This window comes from Nannospalax galili, unplaced genomic scaffold, assembly GCF_000622305.1.
Source record: "Nannospalax galili isolate Female #2095 unplaced genomic scaffold, S.galili_v1.0 scaffold2933, whole genome shotgun sequence".
Classification (NCBI taxonomy): Eukaryota; Metazoa; Chordata; class Mammalia; order Rodentia; family Spalacidae; genus Nannospalax; species Nannospalax galili.
Genome location: NW_008332836.1, coordinates 19,040 through 30,930, shown reverse-complemented (window position 1 = coordinate 30,930; position 11,891 = coordinate 19,040). Strand labels below are relative to the sequence as shown.

The window sequence follows — 11,891 nt, the reverse complement described above, 5'->3', positions numbered from 1 at the left end:
ATATTGCAGAGCTATAGTCATAAAAACAGCATGGTACTGACACAGAAATAGACACATTGATCAATGGAACATAACTGATGACCCAAACCTAAGTGCATGCAATTTCAGCCACCTGATATTTGACAAAGGTGCCAAGAACACACAATGGAGGAAAGACAGCATCTTCAACAAATGGTGCTGGCAAAACTGGATCTCTACCTGTAGAAGAATGAAACTAGATCCTTATCTTTCACCTTGCACAAAAGTCAACTCCAAATGGATCAAAGACCTCAGTGGAAACTGCAAACCCCGAAACTATTCGAAGAAAATATTGTCACTAACTTACAAGATACAAGTGTAGGACAGGATTTTCTAAATCAGACAACAGTTACTCAGGAATTTAGGTCAGCAATCAACAAGTGGGATGTTGTAGGAAGAAGTGCAGCCTGAACAACCTCTGCACAAAAGTCAACTCCAAATGGATCAAAGACCTCAGTGGAAACTGCAAACCCCGAAACTATTCAAAGAAAATATTGTCACTAACTTACAAGATACAAGTGTAGGACAGGATTTTCTAAATCAGACAACAGTTACTCAGGAATTTAGGTCAGCAATCAACAAGTGGGATGTTGTAGGAGGAAGTGCAGCCTGAACAACCTGTACATGCATGCTGCAGAAGCACCAAAAACATCCGGCTGAGTCAAACCTGTTTTCTGCCAAAAGACATAGAGGCAGCTGATGTGAAAATGGCCTGATACAGAGAGCCAATAAGGAACAGATATGACCTATCAATGGACCAATGGGACACGGGGGGGGGATATAAGGGAGCCCCATATCCACAATAAATGAGTCTGCAGCTGCTCGCACTGCCTGCTTCTCACCTGACTCCTGGAGTCTTTGTCATGACTCCACACTGACTCTACCCCTGCTCGGAGGGCCCCAGAACACCTGCAACAAGACGTCATTAAACTAAAAAGCTTCTATACAGCAAAAGAAGTAATCAAAAAAGTGAAGATAAAACCCATAGAATGGGAAAATATTTTCACCAGTGACATATCTGACAGGGGTTTAACACCAAAGTATATAAAGACCTCAAAAAACAAAGACTAGAGAAACCAAATGACCAGGTTAAAAGATGTGCTAAAGATCTAAACAGAGAGTTCTGAAATGAAGAAATAAAGTAAATGGCTAAGAAACATCTCAAAAAGTGTTCAGCATCGTTAGTAATTAGGGAAATTCAAGTTATAACCACCCTAAGTATCACCTTACCCCAACCCGACTGGCTAGGATCAAGAGAACAAATGATACCAAATGCTGGAGAGCATGTGGAGAAAGGGGAATGCTCATTCACTGCTGGTGTGATTGTAAACACATGCATCTTCTATGGAAAACAGTGCAGAGGGCTCTTAAAAAACTAAAAATGAAGCTACCATATAACCCGGTTATACCACTCCTTGGAACACACCCAAAGCACTCATCCTATTGTAGAGACACTTGTACAACCATGTTTGTTGCTGCTCTTTTCACAATAGCTAAGAAATGGAAGCAACCTAAGTGCCCCTCAACTGAGGAGTGGTTAACAAAAATGTGGTATATTTACACAATGGAGTTCTATTCAGCAGCAAAGAAAGATGAAACAATGACATTTGCACAAAACAGCCTAAGTGCCCCTCAATTGAGGAGTGGTTAACAAAAATGTGGTATATTTACACAATGGAGTTCTATTCAGCAGCAAAGAAAGATGAAACAATGGCATTTGCACATAAATGGATGGACCTAGAAACTGTTATGCTAAGTGAAGTAACACAAACTCAGAAAAATAAAATGACATATGTTCCCCCTCACATGTGGGTCCTAGCACCAAATCCTCTTAAATGCCATGTCCTTTTAATAAGACAATGCTCTAAAGCAGTCCCTTCTGAATGATATAACTACGATCATCATGACTTCAATAGTGCCTGATTGCTAAACATGGTTACAATTGAACTTCTTGATGGTTGTGCTCATTCATTAAAGGAGGGCTAAGCAGGATCATAGGACCTCACCACATTTTCCAGCCATTCTTCCCACCTGAATGTAATTTGACCCAAATCACACATGGACTCCTGAATTAGGGGAAGGCTAAAGTATACAATCTGAGGAAGGCTAGGAAGAGAAGGCATGACCTGTATTGTGTAAAAGCTTTCCAGTGTACATACCCTCAGGTCTATACCTCAGCAACCCCTCAATTATCTCAGTAAGTAAGCACAATAAATTCATTGGTTCCCCAGTAAAACTTTAATCAAACATTGCCTTGACACTAGATCATTGAAAGGGAATAATTATTGCTTAACATCTCTAGGAAAAGAAGTCTCACAGGAGATGGAAATTTCATTTGTTAATTCTATTACATCTCATAATTATTTAAAAAAAAAGATAATGTAAAAGATGTTAAAAGGATATGGGAATGGAGATATTTTCCAAAATAAAAAAAAACTGAGAAAGCCTAAGCAAGTGATGAAGGCCTGTTTAGGTTTATTATGATATACAAAAGATGAGACAGAAATAATATTCACATACTCTTAAAATGTCTGTGGTCATAGGTTAGTCACCTAGTTTAAGGAACAAAATATATATGTAGTCAAGGTTTATCTGAGAACATTTAGTTTTTTACCCGTGTTGCAGGTTCTCTCACAGGTCCAGCCCACGAGGGACTGCAGGGAATGAGGGTTCTGGATGAGGTGGGGGTGAGCAGCACAGAGTCAACACACAGACACCAGGAGTAGGGTGGAATCAGACGCTAGGTGAAGTGCTGCAGACTCATTTATTACAGGGAAGGGCAGGCCTTATATATCTCTCCCACTGCCCCCAGTGTCCCATAAGCTGGTGTGTCGCTCTCTGATAGATCCCCTCACCAGGCCACTTGCATCTTCAGTCTCTAGGTCCAGGGGCAGATTATAGGTTGGCTTTTGTGCAGAAGCATGGGCTGTGCTCTCAAGGCAGAAGCTATGCTCTGTAGTGCAGCCTGTGCTTAGGTCTGGCACTTCATCTCCTACATATCCATCCCTTTTTATTATAGAAAGATCAGTGGGAGCCAAGGTTCTTTGCCTCGACATAGTTGACCCCACTTCAGAAGGCACTCAGCTTGATGGACTGTGCCTGTCTTAGGTTGTCCTGACCATCAGGATCTTACCTGTCATTGACTACCAGCCCTTGAAGGGTGTGACCTCTGGAATGACCATGTGAAGGAGGAGGAGACCAGACCTGCTGGACCTCGGTGGAGGGGGGGCGATGAAGTCTGATCCTTGAGTGTCCTGAGAGCCTTATATACTGAGTAATTTACTTGGTTTTGTCTGAGGAAGCATAGAACAAAGCATTTTATGAGGAAGAAAAGAACTAAGACTATGACACCCAAGAATAAATAAGTAACAATCCATGAAGGGTCAAACAAAGCTTTTAAGTTCAACCAAAGTTTGTCGAGGAACCCAGAGTTTATTGCAAATGTCTGAGCCCATGTATAATTTAGGGAGATGATCTGGTCAGTGAGTAAGGCGGAGTAGTTGAGAAACTTTTGGCTCCAGTGGCCATGGATGTACTGTGAGAGTTCCATCCTGGCACTAGCGAGGTTATCTACTTTGTAAGGTGTGAGACACAGTTGCTTTGAACCATGGATCACAGGCCATTAGTGTCTTTTATTTGATGATCGCCATCTCCTCTTTGAGGAGGTCTACCTGTTGTTGGATGACAGAAACGGCCTGGAAGAGGTGTTGATTAATAAGAGATTGGGTGTGTAAGGCCACAGAGGTTTTGGATACGACCTCATTGAGTGTTTCCACAGTAGTGGAAGATTGAGTGATAGCAACAGCAGCAGTGGTGGCAGCCCCTAAGGAAAGGATAACGGCAGTGACAATTGCCACAGTAATACCAAAATCTCTTGATCTGGGGGAAGGGTTGGAGAGCCGTCTGTTCCATGAGGATGATAACATGGATGTGAGAAGCATTTGGGAACAGGAACCCAGACTGCTGTGGATTCACACATAAAAAGAACAAGAGAGGCAGGGAAAATCCAGCATGCCGAGAGAGTGCAGTTAACAAGGGAGCAGTTAAGGGTATCCCCAGGGTCATCCAAGAAATGAGCAAGGATCAGAGCAAACTGTGGTCGAACAGAAACAGGCAAGGAGATCAAATGGGAGATGTTAACAGAGACTTCATTAGGTGTCCAAGTTGGGTCTGTGACACCCGAGGAACCCGTCTCTGAGTTATCGCCAGTATATGTACCATTAAAGATGGCTCCACCTAATACAAAGAAGAGAGGTCCCAAATCCAGGCAAGCCACAGGCCCACAGAGCTCCCAGACCCCCCTGACAGTGTCTTTATGCCTGTGGTCAGGGTAGACATAGGAGTAAGGTTTGGTTGAGACCAGCTATCTTCAGGCTGCCAGGGAGGAAGCCACTGGGTGTTCATTATAATCCTGTAAAGAGGAGCGTACCTCCAGGAGTGAGTGGAAGGCAGTGTTCCCATGGAATAGAAAAGCTCAATGTGGTGGGAAGTTTATGGGTAGGAGGGCACAAGGTGCATGGAGGATGCCTGACCCTTGGGGGGAAACCGGTGGTGGCCCCAGGGAACATGAAAGACACTGTAGTCTCAGAAGTGTCTTTTACTAAAGGGAGACCTGATTTTGAGCCCCCATAAGGAGCCCTGCCTCCTGTTTCCATGAAATTCACCTGTTGTGATGTTAAAGAGAGATTGACAGTGAGAGGCATTAGGGGAGGAGGGGTTAAGTGCTGGGCTGAAGAAGAGTGATCCTGCAAGGGACCATGTGCCATTTATGGGAACAGATGCATGAACCAATTCCATGGTGGGGAGACTGAGGGATTCATTAGTAGTATATAGAACTGAGAAAGTGGGTGACTGTTCATCTACAGGGAGGATCAGAGGTGGTAAGGGGACCAGTGCCCAGAGATCTGAAGCCTGGGGAGAAGCACAGCCAAAGGTCAAAAGGGTGCCAAGGATAACAAAGCCAGAAAAGGATGTCATGGCTTATCAAACTCGCAGTTGGGCCTGGTCTCGAGATGGGTTTCCATAGCTAGTCGGATGTCTCTTGATGGAATCCACATGGGGGCCATAGTGTCCTGTGGAAAAATACAAGCGTATCCTCCTCGTGTCAGGACAGGGGCTGGTTTCTGCCATATGGATGAAAGAGGATCCCTCCATCTAACTAGTGAGAGAGGCGTAGCCCGAGGCAAGGAGGATCAATGTTTGTATCCTGGACTGAGACCTTGGTCATCAAACATGAGGAAATTAAGGTGGAACAAAGCCTCAGTAAGAGCCAGGTGAGGGTCACGTTTGGCCTCAGCTGAGGGCTTTTATCCAGGAGGGACTTAAGTGTCCTGTTGGTCCTTTCAACAGGGTCTTGTCCTTGCAGGTTATAGGGAATATCAAAGGTAAGTTTGATTCCCCAGGAGGAAACGAATTTATTGAATTCTTGAGAGGAATAAGTGGGCCCATTATCAGTCTTAAGTGCCCAGTGTACACCCATGATTAACATTGTGGGCTTTATAGCTTTGATGGCATGTATAGTCTTTTCCCCTGAGAGAGTTAAAGCATAAGTAAGGGAGGAGCATGTGTCAACTATAACATGAACAAATCTCAATTTCCTGAAAGGGGGTCGTGAGTCACATCCATCTGCCAAATGGCATTGGGTATCAAATCACAGAGGTTCACTCTTCCCCTGTTAAGGGGCCTGAGAGGCATGAGCAGGGCACAGGTAGCACATGAGCAGACAAGGTGCTTGCATTGGGACATGGGGATTTCTGGGAGGAGTCTGTGAATACTCTGACAGGACAGGTGGAATTGTTATTGTAAAGCTCTCGCTTATTCTAACAGGTCAGACTGGACTATCATGATCATGCCATCTGTGGCCACATTTCCCCAAGCTAGGATTCCAGGAAGCGTGGATTGTGAGGGGATATGTGAGATGTACCATGGATGACTTCTATTTTCTAGGCATTCCTGTAGCTTGACCATAGGGAGGTGGAGTGGGGTGGAGGAGTTGTGAACATGAGAAAAGTCAATGCTCTTAGCAACCTGAACAGCATAGGCACTATCAGAAAAGAGATTTAGGGGTTCGTCCTGGCACTCTGCTAAAGCCTTAAGTATAGCAAGAAGTTCTCCCAACTGGACAGAGCCAGGATTAGGGATGATGTGGATGATGTCCTTTTTTCCAGGACAATGTATCAGGACCCCAAAGTTTTTCTTATTAGCATCCAAAAAGGCAATGGTTGCTTGGGGAATTGAGGAAGAGGAAGGGGTGCTGTATGGCTTAACCTCAAACGGCAATGTGAGAAGGGCCTGAATTCTTTTATCTTGGAGCAGGTAATTGTCAATGGCTCCTGGGAAGCCTAACACGATTAACATGGCAGACTTTATAGCTTTAATGGCATGTATAGTCTTCTCCCCTGAGAGAGCTAAAGCATAAGTAAGGGAGGGGCATGTGTCAACTATAACGTGAATGAATCTCAGTTTTCCAAAAGGGGGATAGTGAGTCATGTCCATCCGCCAAATGGCATTGGGTATCAAACCATGGGGATTCACTCCTCCCCTGTTAAGGGGCCGAAGAGGCATGTGTGGGGAACAGGTAGCACGTGAGCAGAAAAGGTGCTTGCATTGGGACATGGGGATTTCTGGGAGGAGTTTATGAATACTCTGAGGGGACAGGTGGAATTGTTGATGTAAAGCTCTTGCTTGTTCTAACAGGTTAGACTGGACTGTCATGATCAGGGCATCTGTGGTGGCAGTCCCCCAAGCTAGGATTCTGGGAAGGATGGTATGTGAGCGGATATGTGCGATGTACCATGGGTGACTTCTATTTTCTAGGCGTTCCTGCAGCTTGACCATACTGAGGTGGAATTGGGTGGAGGAGTTTTTAACATGAGAAAAGGCAATGACCTCAATGACCTGAACAGCATTGGCACTCTCAGAAAAGAGATTTAGGGGTTCATCTTGGCACTCTGCTAAAGCTTTAAGTATAGCAAGAAGTTCTCTCAACTGGACAGAGCCAGGATTAGGGATGATGTGGGTGATGTCCTTTTTTCCAGGATGATGTATCAAGACCCCAAAGTTCTTCTTACCAGTGTCTGGAAAGGCAATGGTTGCTTGAGGAATTGGGGAAGAAGGAGTGCTGTGGGGCTTAACTTCAAGTGGCAATGTGAGAAGGGCCTGGATTCTTTTGTCTTGGGGAAAGTGATTGTCAATGGCACCAGGGAAGCCTGATGTCATAGTCTGAAAACTTATGGAATTGGCCCAGAGTGCCTGTAGGCTACGGAGGGGAAAGGGGAGCATGATAGTGATAGGTTCTCTATTGCAGGTTCTTTGAGCTTGAATGGGCAGTTTGACTGCCAGGTTAAAGGCCAGATCAAACTTGGAGGAAACCTGCTGGAGCTCTGAGTATGAGAGATGGACCCAGATAAGTGGCCCAGTCTGCCAAAGGGCACCAAGGAAGCCAGAAGAAGTCAATAGCACTAAAATCTGTAGGGATTGTAAGGACTCATACCTGTCGAGGGTTGTTGATGAGAGTAACTCAATGGTCTTTTGCAATAAGGCAATGGCTGTGGGGATTACATTAATCTTTGCTGAAGGACAGGTGGGGCCCTCCAAAAGGGCAAACGGCGCCCTCAATTCCTCCAAGGGAATGGGCAGGAACAGTTTAAGCCAATTTATGGTTCCACAGAATTGTTGAAAATCAGCTAGTTTGTAGACCAGCTTTGAATTAAAGGCAGGGACGGCCATAGGGCATACTCCAACCGAAGTGGTGTGCCCCAAAAAAGGCATAAGGAGGCACCTCCTGTAACTTATCTAACATGATAGACAAGCCAAGGGACGATAGGTGGGAGAGTAAGTCTCTGGTTACCTTGCAGAGAAATTGTGGGTTAGGGTGGGACAACAGAATGTCATCCATATAGCGAATAAATTGCAACTATGAGGGATGGCTGAAGTGGCTTGTGAGACAAAAAGCTGATGGATAGTAGGACTATTCTTCATTCCCAAACCGTAAAGGCAAAGTGATCACTATCTTGGGGGGCCAGAGGGATTGAGAAGAAGCAGTCTTTAATATCAAGTTTTATGATATAATAAGAGGGAGGAATAGTGCCAGGGTGGGGCAAGCTGGCTTGTGTCAAGCCCATTTTTCTCAATTTGGTCATTAATGGCATGTAAGTTCTGAAGCAATCTAAAATGGCCATTTTTCTTTTTAATAACAAATATTGGGGTATTATATTTACTAGTAGATGGTTCCAAATGTCTGAGGTCCAGCTGTTCTTGGACCAAATTTTGGAGGATAGATAACTTAGGTTCTATAATGGGCCACTGCTCCACCCAGATTGCATCTGTCAAGAACCAGGTAAGAGCAATTGGTGTGGGAGACTCCTTAGGGGATGTCCCAGGGAGGGCAGTGGCCTTTAGAATTAGGGGTGCAGGTCAGGGCTCCAATTTCTCCCAGAGAGGTCAAGGTTACCATGGACTATGATGTCATCATAAAAGTCCTGATAATCTGTGGTAAGGACAATGTCTTCCAGGACATCTCAACCCCACAAGTAGCAGGGGACATCGGCCACTATGGAAGTGAATGTGCCCTTACTCCTGTCTAAGTTCTTCCAGTGTACTGGGTGGATGACCAACTTTGTGTCCTGGCTGCCACCCACTCCCCTAATGGGAAGGCCAGGCCGATATTTCCAATGGGGGAACTGAAGAGACTCATTCTCAGTGATGATGGTAACATCGGCTCCCGTATCCACTAGGCCCTTCATGGCAATCCCACCAAGGAATAAGGTCATTATGGGGGAGTCATTAAGAATCGGAAGGCTCCATAAAACCTGTCTCATTCCCCCTCTTACTTGCAGGGCTGAGGGGCACCTCTGGTGGAGTTTAAAGGAGCCAAGCCCGATTGGGGCTGTGACCTACAATCTTTTGCCCAATGAAAGCCCTTTTTGCATTTGGGGCAGCGGGTCTTGGGACGAGCTCCATTGTTCAGGCAGTCCCTGCGGAGGTGTCCTGTCCTCCCAAAGTTCCAGCAGCCATCTTTTGAATCAGAGGGGTTGGGCCTTCCTTGTAATAAGAGTGCCTCTAAGGAGGCAGTCAGGGCCTCAATGGGCCCTGTCCTGGGGTCTAGGTCTCTAGTGGCAATTACCCATTTATGAATATCATCATTGCAGACAGGCACTATAGCATTGTGGGTAGGAGTATTTAGGCCTTCCCATGCCAGCTGTTTGATGAGTATGTCTCAAGTGGTCCCAGACTCCACTCTCCATTCCACTACTCCAGTAACTTGGGTGTGGAAGTCTGTGAAGGACTCCCTTGGCTGCTGAATCAGATTGTGGAAGAATACCTGTGGGTCATGAAGGGAGCAACATTTAAAGGCCTTGAAGGCCAGGTAACTAACTTGTTGGTAGTAAGCATGAAGGCCAATAGTGGACTGGGAAATGGGGTCAGTATATTGTCCCCGTCCTGTGAGTATATCCAGAGTAATATAAAGGCCATGTTGAAGGTTGAGACTTGCCTGATTTTCAGCCTGATCGTTGTAGGCCAAACGCCAGCTCAGGAAGACTGAGGGCTCCAATACCACCTTTAATAAGTTATACTGGTCATAATGGGTCTGTAACTGCATGGCCCATTAGCAGAGAACTTGCTCAAAACATGGGGAATCGGGTCCTGACTCGTTGGCAGCTTTGCAGATGAGTGCAAGGTCTGTGAGAGGAGTGGGCACCCACAGCTGTTGTGCAGCATTGAGACCAACATTACCTGGAAAGGCAGACATGGGCCGGCAAGGGGCAGTAAGGGGTGGAGGGGCCATGGAGGGGTATAATGAGGAGGTGTGTCAGAGCAGGCAGAACATAGATTCTTCCAGGGGTACTGGGGTGGTTGTTGTGGCTTTGAAAGCAGGATCTGAGGTAGGGGTGAGGGGGCCCCTTCCTTGTCTGGATCGAGCTCAAAGCTTGTTCCCATATCAAGGTCAGTAGGGGTTGAAGTAATGGCAAGGTCTACATTGGCCTGATCCTGACAATGCTTATTGTGGGCTGAAATGACTTCTTCAGGGGAGGACTTAAGGCTGGCAATGATATCTAAAAGGATTGGGACAAACGAGGCAGGGGGCATGGCTCTCAACCCTACTTCCCTTTTTCCAGCCAAGAAAAGGACCCACATCCAGAGGTCAGGATCCCACATATTCTCAGGAGAGACACAAGGGGCCAAGTTAGTGGCCTCATTCCAGAAATTTTCAGTATCTTTTGGTTTCACTTTTAGTCCCTGAGTTCAAAGGAGTGATTTGAGCACCACCGTTTGTGGTGATAGGTTGCTCATCATGGGAAGGTCCTGTGAAGGGAAACTCACCACAAAAGTAAAAGGCAAGGGTGACTACCAAGAGGGCACAAATGAAACAAACAAGAACAGTGAGTCACTCAGACTTAAACTGCCCTGACATGAAGAGGTGTATCGTATCCAAACGTCTTGTGCTTATTGAGGGAGTTCTGAGGGCCGTAACACCCTTGGCCATATGCCCTGGGACAGGCAAGAGGATGGCCCAAAGCCTGGCCTCTGAGTTTGGGGTGGATCAGCCCTTATGTGAACTCACCGGGATGAGCCAAGGAATAAAAGGTGCCGACATGGGCTTCAGGACCACGTGGTGGAGTGTGCCTTCCTGATTTAACAACAAATATGACAAACAGGGTAGAAGAGACAGAGGAGGGGACCACTTGCTCACCCTTGAGCAGCTGAAGGGACAGACAAAACCCAGGGCCTACTCAACAAACGAACTGAAGTTGGGGGCGTCGCCAATGCTGGGGATCCAAGAACCCTGTTCGGGCACCAGCTGTTGCAGTTTCTCTCGTGGGTCCAGCCCACAAGGGTCTGCAGGGAATGAGGGTTCTGGACGAGGTAGGGATGAGCGGCATGGAGTCAACACACAGACACCAGGAGTAGGGTGGAAGCAGGCACTAGGTGAGGTGCTGCAGACTCATTTATTGCTGGGAAGGGCAGGTCTTATATATCTCTCCCTCTGCCCCCAGTGTCCCATAAGCTGGTGTGTTGCTCCCTGATAGAGCCCCTCATCCAGGCTACTCACATCATCAGGCACTAGGTCCTGGGGCAGATTATAGGTTGGCTCTTTTCTGGAAGCACGGGCTGTGCTCTCAAGGCAGAAGCTGTGCTCTGTAGTGCAGCCTGTGCTTAGGTCTGGCACTTCACCTCCTACATCCAAGATGTATCTACATAGCATATGGTAGTTAAAGTACCAGCCTGGTGGAAATAACCTTACTGGATGTTTAATAGCCATACTTTGAGGCCTATACTAATATTGTCAGAGGGACTTAAAGGACAGTTTTTACCCCTTGCCTTCCAAGGTTGACTAAATTCCAGGGGACTATAGAACATCTCTCAAAATGTCCTGTAACTATGGTGAATCACCCATCCTCCTGTTCAGAGAGGTCCCAGAGACCCCCAATAGATGGACTTGAACCAGTGTACAATCTACAAAGAAGAGGTTCAACTCAGAGGAAACATTTCCTCTAAGCTTCCAAGTGAAGTCAGTCACAGTTGAGCAGGCCTTTTGATTTATCTTCACATAGATAGAATTGGTAAAAGACAGGAGCCAGGAGCTCCTCCCAAGCCCTTGTGACCCCTGAGGAACAGATCCTCAAATGACCTTAAGTGTAAAAATAAATTGATTTATTTGGGCCAGTGTATAGTCTTAAACACCCCAAAAGAAAATTATAACCAAAGAATAAAGTCATCAGTATATTTCTTTAAGAGTTTAAGGGATTACACTTCCCAGACAGGCTTAAGTCCATATAAAAAGTGATTTAGACAATTATTTCTCATTGATAATTTTGTTCCTAACCAGAAAGTGCTGCTCAGATATAATACTTCAAATCTTGGCCCACTTA

The 11,891-nt window shown here is 45.8% G+C and overlaps 1 pseudogene; it reads right to left on the bottom strand.

Moving 5' to 3' along the window:
* The window catches only part of LOC103729738, a 7,620-nt pseudogene extending 5,580 nt beyond the window's left edge, over positions 1–2,040 (bottom strand).
* Positions 2,041–11,891: the final 9,851 nt, after the last annotated feature.